Here is a 12099-nt window from a genome sequence, read left to right as displayed (position 1 = left end):
GAAAATTGCCCCGGGGTCCTCCAACTTCACCAATCAACATGTCCCATTGCTCTAAACAGTTTGCGAGCCCCACATTTACCCCAAACAGCTTGTGAGAGCCTTTGCCCCAAGCTGCTTATCAGTGCCCTCAAACAGCTTGTCTGTGCCATCATTGCCCCCCAAACAACTTGTCTGTGCCATCACTGCCCCTTGCCCCACCCCTTCTAACATACATTCTGGCACACACATATATAAACACACTTACACAAATTACATACACTTACTCATACTCATACCTGGTAATTCTCCGGGTTTGACCCAGAGATTGACGGGTGAAGCACCACTTCTCTGGTTCTTCGGGTCAAGACCCGAATCCTTTGGGCCGCGGGAGCGGAGTCTTGACACGCCCCGCTTCCTGCCCATCTTCCCTTTAAATGGGGGTGTTTCCCTCTGCCGTCAGCGGGAACACCCCCGACATCAGTGGGAACTCCCACTGATATCATGGGACCGTCCCCGACCCCTGAGGTCAGGGGGCGGTCCTGGTCGCGTCCCGCAAGGGAAGGCTCCAAGTAGCTGGAGTTCCCAGGTATGCTCATACTCACTAACACACGTACACATTCATTCTAAGACACACTCCATGCTCACACACAATTACACATCCATGCTAACACATACACACACAATTACACATCCGTGACCACACATACACAATTACAGATCAACAAAAACCTGCGCACACACATGGCTGAGAAGGATATGTGTTTGATGGAATGCATCTTCTGCATGACAAATAGTTGGGTTGAGGGGGGTATAGAGAGGAATCTGATAAATCCCTCTATGAATTTGTATGCAGAACATGGGGTAAAATATAAGGTGACACTCACCAATTATATGCATCATAGTGATTGCTGAAATATAACTTTAAATCTCTTTAAATAGCAAGGCCACCACTGCCTGATATTTGCTGCAGCTGTCCCTTTAGAGGCATTACAAGGTTAGCAACAACCCACTTAGTGAATAATTCCATAGGACATTATTTTATGGATTAAAGTTTGAAACACTTACTTTCTGCATTTGCATAGTCAAATTAAAATTATATATATATATATCTATATCTATATCTAATATATATATATATATATATATATATAGATATAGATATAGATATAACTATCTATCTATCAATCTATATATATATATATATATATATATATATATATATATATATATATATACACACACCACTAAATTTGAAGCCATGAGTTCGTAACTGCCATTAGCGCTATAGAATTTTGAGACATTGTTACATCTTGTTTCTACTTCCGGGTGGATTAAAATCTATTAAATTCGTTTAAATCATATTTTTTTTATTTTAATCACATTTATTTTAATGAAATGTTTCTGAGGGAAAAATATATTGTTTAACCACTTCAGTTAATAAACATTGACTTCTAAGCAAATAAAGGAATATGCATGCTAATATGTGTTATTATTTTAGTTACATAAGACCAATTATGTAGTTCTCCAAATAGTGATTAACCTATTAAACTAAAATCAGTTCTGATAAAGCTGCTTTACTAATCTGACAGATTATTATTCTAAATATGAAATCTTCATCTAGTTGCAAATATTACAGATTATAACTACAAAAATGAGTCTTTACATTTAAAAATCATGATTTAAATCGTGATTTGAATCGACTTGATTTAAATCAAATCTACCCCGTTCTCCTTAGTGTCTTTTAGCTGTCCACCAAAAGGTATCACAACCTGCTATGGTTCACTCCAGTCATCATTTGTAACTCAATATATATAAATATAAACTGAATATTATAGTGCTTACTAAGTACTTTAATATGCATTTGTTGTCTGTGGGGCTGTCTGAGGCAGTCCATTTAATTTGAAGATGGCACCATAAATGTATATTTTACCGGGGATGTTGAACATATATTTGAAACCTCATATTTGCCATACAAAATCGTCTTAACACTAAAATGCATTTATTCCTGGCCTGATATTTAAGTAATCTGTTTATTGAAAAGCATTTTAAATTTGCTTTACTAATATGAAAAAAATATCTTAACGGATCAACTGGAATATCTGGGTCACCGAATGATGTTCTCGTATCTTTGTTTAAAATTATTTAGATTTTTATGTCTGTTCTTAGAAAGCACATGAAAAAAAATCTAATAGGTGACACTGACCAGTGTATTGTATACTGTGAAAAAAAAGTATATTTTTCTTAAACTAAACTAAATCAAACATGACAGACAAAGTATATACATTTATCCTCTTCTATAGTTTTAGAATTAGGGATGTGTTGTATAAGTGTTGTATTCCTCTTCATCCAGTCTAAATGCACAGTGACTGAAAAATTATCTGCGTCAATCATGTTTTGCAACTCCCAAATCCCTCGAAAATAGATTTTTTTCTGTGAAATCACCAGCTTGGGGCGACAGAAAGTTGTTTTTTTTTAAAGGTTCTCTCCTTTCAGAAAACAGTCTAAACGATGAACTGAAGTCACTTAAAATGGAGCACCCACCTTTTTTATTACTGTTTTTTTTAACAATTCTAGTTTTTTGCATTTTATAATGTTTTTAGGTAGCTGCATATTAGCAAATTGATATGTGTTCTAGTTATGTTCATTCAGCCCCTTTCCAATTTCTTTGTCACACTTAAATGTTTCAGCTCATTGCTATCCAACCCTACCTGGCTCTATGTAGAAAAGTATTTTCCCCTCAGTTACTAAATCAATGTATAATATAATAATTAGGTTCAATGTGACTAGACACACCTAGGCATGAATACTACCAGCCCTGTTGAATCTAAACAACAATTATATAGAACCTGTCTTGCAAAGTGAAGTAGGCTAAAAGGGCTCAAGAAGCAGTATATGATGCCGCAATCTAAAGGAATTCAAGAACAGGAGTGTCCGGCCTACCAAAATTCCTCCAAGAGCGCATTGACGACTCATCCAGGAAGTCACAAAACACCCCAGACTAACATGTAAAGAAATGCAGGCCTCAGTTGAGGTCAGAGTTCACGATAAGAAAGAGACTGCAAAAATGACATCCATGGGAGTTGCAAGGTGAAAAACCACTGCTGACCAAAAAGTACACAAAGGCTCTTCTCACATTTATCAAAAAAACATCCCCCATGACTTTTGGGATCATTTGTGGAATGATGTGTCAAAAGTGGGACTATATACGAAAGACGTGGCACCCATTCCATCTGGCATAATGTTTACACTGCATTCCACAATAAAAACATCATACCCGATGGTGGTAGTGTGATGATCTGGGGCTGCTTTGCTGCTTCAGGACCTGGATGATTTTCCATGAATTATGTGTCGAACACAAATGTCCGGACGTGAGTTCATGACCTGCAGCAGCACCATGATCTGAAGCACACAAACACACAAGCAAGTCCATCTCTGAGCAGTTCAAAAAAACAAGTTTAAAATGGCCTAGTCAAAGTCCTGACTTGAATCCGATTGAGATGCTGTGGCATGACATTAAAAAGACCGATAATGTTGCTGAATTAAAACAATGCCAAGAAGAGTGTACAAAAGTTACTCCACAGAGATGTAAAAGACCAGTTATCACAAAGGTTTCATTGCAGTTGCTGCCACCAAGGCAATGATCGCGGTTGCTGCGGGCTTTTGCCCCGCATTAAAGACAGGCCTGGCGGGTCAGCTCATCCCTGACTGGGCCTATTTTCAGGTAGGTTCCTAGGGCTGCAGCTCCATCAGCCCCTACGTTAATCAGGCTCTGCACAAACATATCAAATAAAACATATTTTGTTCCACGCTGTGAAAGCTGTATGTATACCAGCCTGCATATAGATTTTCATGACTCTTTGTTAATTTATACACGTATGCTCAGAACTTTACATTTCATTACAAAAAGAGGTAATGAACACCAAGTTTTGCAAGTAAATATTTACCCACTGCAAGGCAACATTTTATATGCCTTGGTATTATTAACAATGGACTGTGCTACAAACAATTTTATAGCATATATCTCCTTTATAATAGGACTCAAAGACTAAATCACAATGTTTAAAGAAATCTACCTCGGAAAATAGTTCATTGTACCCTTTACTACACAGTTTAATTAGTTTAACAATTTATGATGAAATGATGGTGTCCAGAAAACATACTTCCCTTGGCAACTTTAAAGGGGCATTATTGTGCTGTACTCGATATATGGCCACGGATGATTTGGGTCGCCAGTGTTAATCTTCTGGGGCTACGCACCCTGACGGGATAATCCCTGAAGGGATTGCTGGATCTTCTTGTCCCCTTCCAAACAACCACTTTAGCCTTCAAGGGCACGTGGGAAACAGCCAAAAGGTCTATGTGAACAAACTCAATGAAGCCTTCAAGAGGTGACTAATGCCTGATGTTGCTTGTTCAGAACAACAGTATGGCCTGAATATATCAATCAATTAGTAGAACAGATCTTAAAGAGTTTTCTGATGTTTTGGCAGTGTACATGCTTCACTTGTGTTATTATGTATATTTTTATGTGTGAACATATACCTATAAAAACAACATACTATAAAAGATAGTACGAATATTTCCCATTGGTGTTCTTTTAAATTATACAACAATAAAACAATCAATATATAGCTTGTTACTTGTTTGTGCTGGATCCAGGATCAAAGTATCCTAATTTTGTATCTAATAGCATCAAGTGAGGTTTAGTTAGCGTTAAAATGTATCTCCTAAATCAAATATATTGAAGGGGCAAATAATGCTTTTTTTTTAAGCCATCGCTTAAGTCTCTTTTAGTGAAATGATCAGTCAGTAAGAAACACCACATTAACAGTAGCTGATGTCTGTTGCTGTGGGCCAACTAGAGCAACTAGGCAGAAGGGATACAGGACCTCATAAGAAGGAGGTCCACATGATGTAAAAGGAAGGGGTGGTGTGACTGTGTAGGACATTATCCAGCACTATGAGGCAGGCTAACATGGAGCCTTCACAAGGTCCTGCTCAACAGGTGCCACTTCTTTTAAGATGTTTAGTAACAACTAAACCTCTTTCCATGATGTTTTCTGAGCAATAGTTTTCACCTAATGGTTTGGCTTAGGGCCGTCTTTGGCAATGCTAGACTGGGTTCATGTAAGTCTGCCGGGTGTGGGGACAACCTAGACTGAAGGCACTGACGTGTAATTATTAAGTTAAATAGTACGGGGAACAATATGGGTAAAGAACAAATAAAACGAAGGTATATCTTTATAGAATACAAGAAAACAAAGCAAACCAGAATCAGAGGTGACACGGGTTATGGTTTAAGAGCAGGATGAGTAATGCATGGACTATCCTTACCTTAATATAAACCTGGTCACCACAAATTGAAACATGTATTAAAATGAATTTGAAAAAGTTGAAAATGTTGTAATGTGATTTCTGATTCAGTTGTGATGACTACTTGAAGCAGTCAATCGCTGGCAGGAAAGCACAATGGGAGTTCTTTTGGTTCATGCACACGGGGGGTTCCATTAAACCCCCTGGATCTCTTGCATGAACCAGTGCCAAAGCTGGCTGCCAGAGAGTATAGCAATTGTATGCACTAGTAAGCAGCATGAATGCGTTTTGCCAAGCCAAGGGAACTCAATAGTTTGGAGTAAATAAGAGAAAGAGAAGATAGGATAGAAACATTTAAATACCTTAAGATGTTAAAATGTTATAACAAGAGGTCATACTCTACAAAACAAGAGAGGCAAGTTTTACTTTACTGAGAGGGTGGTAGATAAATGGAACAGCACGGCCGTGGTGATAGAAATAAACTAGTGTTTAATGCACTTTACTGCAAAGACCCGTGAGTGCCTATTTTTCTTTGGTTACATATATATATATATAGAAATCTCAATCTTCTTAAACACTATTATTTTGCTCCGTGAGAATCATTTTGAAACTCCAGGAATAAGGGAGGAGTTGGGTTGCAGTGCTGTAATCCATCATACTGTGGCACAAACACAATGACAGCTTTATTTTTATTATAGGCTTCAAAGAGCGATCATATCTGCCAAATATCAACAAAATATAGATTTGCATTGTTCCTATGGCTGCAGCAGTCAGTAACATGTAACCCATGCATACTGTGAGTATTTGGTGATACAACACCCACTGAGTACAGCACAGAAAAGGCAGACTATGTGTTGTTTGTGTGCTTGTAAAGCCAGTAGGTAAACAAGGCCACACGCCAAGGTGCCTCGGGGATCTACCTTCAAAGGTGCTGCTCCACCTGCACTTTCTGAATGTATCACCCTTATAAATAAATACAGCTCTAGAAACATCATTCCTGAGACAGTTAAATGTCGAAATAATTATGTAAAATTTTGTCCCATTTATATTTTTTTCATATTTTTTTTCTGGGAACGCTTAATTGTCATATGACACAAAAGCAGGCACTGATGGGCTTTGACCTTAGGAATTAAAAAGGCTACTTGTTGATTTTTTTTTTAATGATTAAACCTGTAGTAAAAACAATAAAATGAAAGAGGTAGTTATTTGGTTAACATACTAGACAGTACAATAAGTGGACTAGCACCATTTTATCACCAGATTATATGAGTGAGTTGATTCTGAAAATGTTACCACATAAAGCAGCTCCATTTAAAACAGATGTAGACACCAGATGTAGACCATACACCTTTTTAGAGGTAACTAAATTGGTGGCAAATAGTTGACAGTGGGCGTGCTAAAATAGGATTGATAGTAGTTGATGTTTGGGCCAAAAGTAGACCAAAGAGTAACCCAAGAAAGGAGGAACTTGGATGACCTTCCACCTTTTGTTATTTTGTTTGGGACTTGAAAGATACAAGATCCCGTAAAAGCTCCCCAACTTCTACCTTTTCTTCTCTACCCTCTGGTATCCCTCCAATTGAACTAGGATGGTTTTCAATTCCTCTTTCACGTCACAAGGTATATTTTCTTTGATTGGAAACAGAAACACAAAGGGAATGCTTACTAAAGAACATTGGGCAAAGAAATGGGAAATGAGTTTCTACAATTGGCAAGAAAAAGTTGGAAAATTAATTAATTCATGACAGGTAGAAGATCAGTGACCATGTCACCAGTAAATAAACCGAGACAAAAGGAGTCTGGTATCCTTTTAAAATAATCGCAGGGGAAATGAATTTTCATTGTTTTATTTATTATTATTTTATTATGCTAACCCATCACACAGTGGCAGAACGTCCTTAAAGCCAAGGGTATATTTACATGTCCTTATGGATAGACTACAAGGTATTTTTTTCAGTGTACAATTTATTTTTATGCAGAAAGGGAATGTAACAATATTCACAGTCTAATATTTACAATTGGCTTCTGTTGTAGTATGGTGGGATGCTTAAAGGATTAAGGTACAAGAAGATGGTCCAGTTCTTATGCTTGGATGTTTAATGAATGCTTAACACAAAATAAAATTCAAAGGGGAAAGGTACTTCCATTTACCCGTCCACGTGCTATTGTTTCTATGATATAGTTCATCATGCTTATCCTTAAAAAGCGAATCAGCTTCAGAAAAAAACCTATCCTGTGCTTTTCATCGGGGGTCAAAAGGGGATCAGTTTTGCTGATCATTAACTCCTTCCCAGTTTCTCAACTAATACAGGTCAGTCCCAGACTGCAGGTAGAAACCCAAAGCACACAATAGTCAAATGGCAGTCCGTGTCTTATGAAGCCACAAAGAATTGACGTTACCAGGTTAACTTCAAGCGGTAGGTAAGTGGGGCAGCCTTCCAAAAGAAATGGTGAGGGTTCATACAATAAGATTTTATACACACATGGGATAAGGCTATTTGGAACATGGCAAGACCAGGGACCAAATGAGGTTTGATTGTTTTTATTTTGGCAGGGTAGATGAGCCGGATGGTTCTTATATACTGTCAAATACAATATTTCTAATTAAAACAGCCAAATAAAGAGAACCACACATATGATTTCCTCCAGGAAACAAAAAAAAAACACAAAAACTGCAGCTTACCCATCACTGGCAGAATGGATAACAAATATGTTTCTGCGGCACATGAAGGGTCAAACAGAGGCAGATAGCCAGTGACCTCTGTGGTTCTGGGAATGTTGAAACAGATGTGTAGCAGGATTAGTATTTGCCGATCTCTCATCCTACAGACACACACAGCCCTGTGTCACTCTTTATTAGTAGTCACCATGCCTCCTGCACACAATAGCAGGGCTTACATTAGACCTGTTCATTACAGCAGCTCGCCCAGCATCCTCAACCAGTGACTACTGTCCATGGAATGGTGGCAAACAGCATATGACAGCTAGCTGCCCACTGATGCCTTCCATATGGTCCAGTAAAGGCGATCGGCTTGACTGCTTGGCAGTAGCCAGGCAGATGGACCAATAGCCGTGTTTCTACGTGATCCGGTTTATCGGTATTTGGTTCTGTGTCATTAGTGTGCGATCGATCCGTGAAAATACTTGTTGGAAGTAAATAGCGATGTCCATCCCCGCTGCACGGGATACGTATACAGATGTGCATTGTGCGCAGCGCTCTTACCTTCACCCCCATGAATCCAGCGCAGACAGATGCCAGCGTTGACCTTGTGGAGAAATTCATCATCGGCTGCTCCAGTATATCCAATGGATGTCACGCATCTGCTTTTCATGGATATCACAGAAGCCACATCCTGCTTGTTAAATGCCGCCTGCCGCTATAATGGATGCCCCCCGGTTCCGCGGAGCTGGCGATGAGCCGGGCAGTGCGTTTCGCTAATTTCTGTGTTCCCGAAAGAAGCCGCTCCGTTTCTCGCAGGGATTTGCACGGCAGATCCACAGGGAAGCGCTCCGGCTCACGGACACGCCTCCAAGTGATGCTGCCTGTCACTCAGCGGGGCTGCTGCAAAACGGGGACTGGATTACCGCACAACCGTCTCATCCCGACTACATGTGTGTATGTATGATGGATAGACGGATAGATATATTAGATGATAATTGGATAGATAGATAGATATTGAAATATAGATAGATAGATGATAGATAGAGATGGACATGTAGACAGATAGATAGACAGGCACATAGATAGAGAGAGAGAGAGAGAGATAGATACAGTGCCCTCCACTTATATTGGCATGCTTAGTAAATATGAACAAAATTACCTTTATTTGGATCTTTTCTTCAAAAAATACTCTGATCTCATGGATCAAACAATAGCAAACACAAAAGGTTTGTCAAGAAATGGTTAAATATGTTTGTGGCACAATTATTGGCACCCTTGTAGCCTTTTAATAGCTTGTGCTACCTCCAGGGGCGGACTGAGACCATCCAGGGCCCCAGGCAACAAAAAGGCATGGCCCCTGTGACAATGGCCCTCCCTTAGCCACACCCCATCATGACCACATCTTTTATTGGTTAAGCCCCTCCCTTGTGGTTTCCCCTTCCATATATATTTTTCAGTACTTGCAGTACTTAAAAACAGGTAACTTTTAAACTCTTAAACAGGTTACAGTATAACCGCCAACACTATATACTGTGCAAGACATTGATGGTGGTACTGCAAAACTGCTATCACTATATAGTGTGCCAGACATTGATGGTGGTACAGCATAGCTGGCATCACTATATACTGAGCCAGACATTCATGGTGGTACAGCATAACTGCCATTACTATATACTGAGCCAGACAATGATGGTGGTACAGCATAGCTGCCATCACTGTATACTGAGCCAGACATTGATGGTGGTACAGCATAACTGACATCACTATCTACTGAGCCAGACACTGGCAGTGGTGCCACAATCAGTGCCTGGCTCAGTATATAGTGATAGGAGTTTAGGTGCAGTTGTACACCTTAACTCCCATCACTTTATGGTGATCCATACTCTGATGGTGGTATATAATAGCTCCCATCAGTGATGGTAGTTATTATGTACCTTCATCAGAGGGCCATCAAACACATGCTTCTTGCTTTCTAACACTCGCAATGTTTCCTTACCTTTCCTGTGTCTCTGTCTCCTGTAGTTTCCCTTTCTTTTCCTTCCCTTTTTTTTCTTCTGTTTTAGTTTGTTTTGCCTCCTCTTCTTTTCCCTACTTTTCTATCTTCATTAAGAAATGGCCTTCTGGTTCAGCAGTGATTGTGGCTTCTGGGTGCCAGGATATGACATCAAATCCCAGCGCACATATATTACTACATCGACATTCATGCTCACACGCGCCTTACAAACATTGACATGGTCATTATGTGGAGATTCAGAGAAGTGGTGCTTTACCCAGAGTCTCCAGGGGAACCCGGAGAAAGTCTGGCAGAGTTAAATTAACTGCTGGCATTTAATATAAAGTACACAATTATTACATTATTGGCTTGGAACAGCCCTCCATAGTGTTGACAGCCCGATTGGGGAGATCATTGACCTCCCTTTTAACCAGCCCCTTGAGTAGTGGTGTTGCAGGGATCCTGAGGATCCCTGTTATGCAGCAGAGGGGCTACCGCCGCCCTGGACTTGCTGCCAAAAAAGTGAGTTTAGACAGTAGAAATAATTGATGTTTAACTCTATTTAGCCACCATGGCCAGCAAACATGTCTGCATACAACTGTACAGTCCAGGTTTTAATAACATAATTTTCTGTCCAGGTTTTAATAACATAATTTTTTGTTGTTCTATCAGATAGTATCATATGATTAAACCACATATTTTATTGTTATGAATATAATTATTATGTGGTTTCATTATGTGGACATTAGGGCAGATGAGTAGGGAAGAGGATAGGTCCCAGAAAAGAACTTTCTTAATTAGTCAGTTTTCTTTCTGATATTAAATATAACTTATTTTTATAGCTGAGAAGACACAGCAAATTTGTTGATTATGTTTCTCTGGGGTTTGTGTTGACTGCACAACAGAGAAATAGTAAACAATGAGCATTGCTGTAAAAAATGAAAAGTATGATTTTAATAAGTGTTTTCGATTAAAAGTTTAGATCATCAAGATTTCTCATAACTTTTTGACAGGTTTTCCTTCAAATTCATCCTGGTATCCTATAGAACGTAGTAAAGGCATCTTGTTTCTAGGCGCCCTTAGAACTGTTACAGACTGAAATCTGTCTCAGGATATCTTGCAGATGGTTACTACAAAGTAAGGTCTTTGGAAGTAATTTTTTGTGTGATGGCTACAATTAAATGAACGATATAACTCAGCACTCAGTGAATTGATGTGTTTATTCCCCCACGTGGCAACATTTTAATCCAACTACAGGATCTTTTTCAAGCTCCTGTAGTTGGATCGAAATGTTGCCACATGGTGAAATAAACATGTCAATTCACTGAGTACTGAGTTATATTGTTTTATTTTAATTTTGTTGTTTTGGATCAGGTGAAGTCCTGCTTGTGCACCAAGAATTTGGGTGCTGCCTAACACGAGGATTGTTAAAATTAAGTGAAGACAGTGATGTAACTACAGGGGTCCCAGCGGTGGCAACTGCGATGGGGCCTGCCTCTCTAGGGGGCCCGAGCGACCTCTGCAACCAATTGCTTCTGTCTCTCTTCGTACCACTTCAAAATTGTTTTGAAAACATCCTTCAGGCCTGGACTATGTTAGAGGGTTAGAATGGTACTGATATGCTGCTTGAGGGCACATGTGGCACTCACAAGCTGTTTGGGGGCAAAGGTTGCACATGTTGCTTGAAGAAGTTGGGGGTTCCAGGGGTAATTTTCATACCGAGGCCCTGTGGTTTCTAGTTACGCCCCTGGCTTTCCCCAAGTTAGAGGGGAATGTACATGTGTGTATTATTATTATTTATTGTTTTATATAGCGCCTTTAAATTCCTTAGCGCTGTATGTTGTATTAGTGCACCCGGATTAATATGCATACACTTCCCAGGGTAGGCTACGTGAAGCTCTCCTCTCCTTGAGCGGTAGCCACTACATGCCCATTTGTCCTCCCACTCTCAACCCTTTTAACACTACTTGGGGCTAGTCACACCCAGGTCCACAGCTAGTCCAGCCTCTGGAGTTACTAGGTCTGCTTTTGTGTGGATAGCCCCACCTCTTCGTGAAGCCACTCCCCAGAATAGAGAACTCCATGTAGCCTGCTCTCTGAAGTTCACAGATATACGAAGCAGTGGAGCTGGTTAAGCCACACAAAGGAGCCG

At 39.7% G+C, this 12099-nt stretch overlaps 1 protein-coding gene across 2 annotated transcripts in view; it reads right to left on the bottom strand.

Moving 5' to 3' along the window:
• The window catches only part of GPRIN3 (GPRIN family member 3), a 44531-nt gene extending 35670 nt beyond the window's left edge, over positions 1-8861 (bottom strand). Inside the window, exons 1-2 of one of the 2 annotated variants that reach the window (XM_053461596.1) lie at positions 8516-8861; positions 7976-8061 (exon numbers count right to left, since the gene is read on the bottom strand). The gene's annotated coding sequence lies outside the window, so the exon portion shown is untranslated. The remainder of the gene's footprint in view (positions 1-7975; positions 8062-8515) is intronic. The other variant, XM_053461595.1, reaches the window with a different exon arrangement.
• Positions 8862-12099: the final 3238 nt, after the last annotated feature.

This window comes from Spea bombifrons, chromosome 1 (genome assembly GCF_027358695.1).
Source record: "Spea bombifrons isolate aSpeBom1 chromosome 1, aSpeBom1.2.pri, whole genome shotgun sequence".
NCBI lineage: Eukaryota > Metazoa > Chordata > Amphibia > Anura > Pelobatidae > Spea > Spea bombifrons.
The sequence above is the reverse complement of the archived record's forward strand: the minus strand, read 5'-3'. Positions and strand labels throughout refer to the sequence as shown.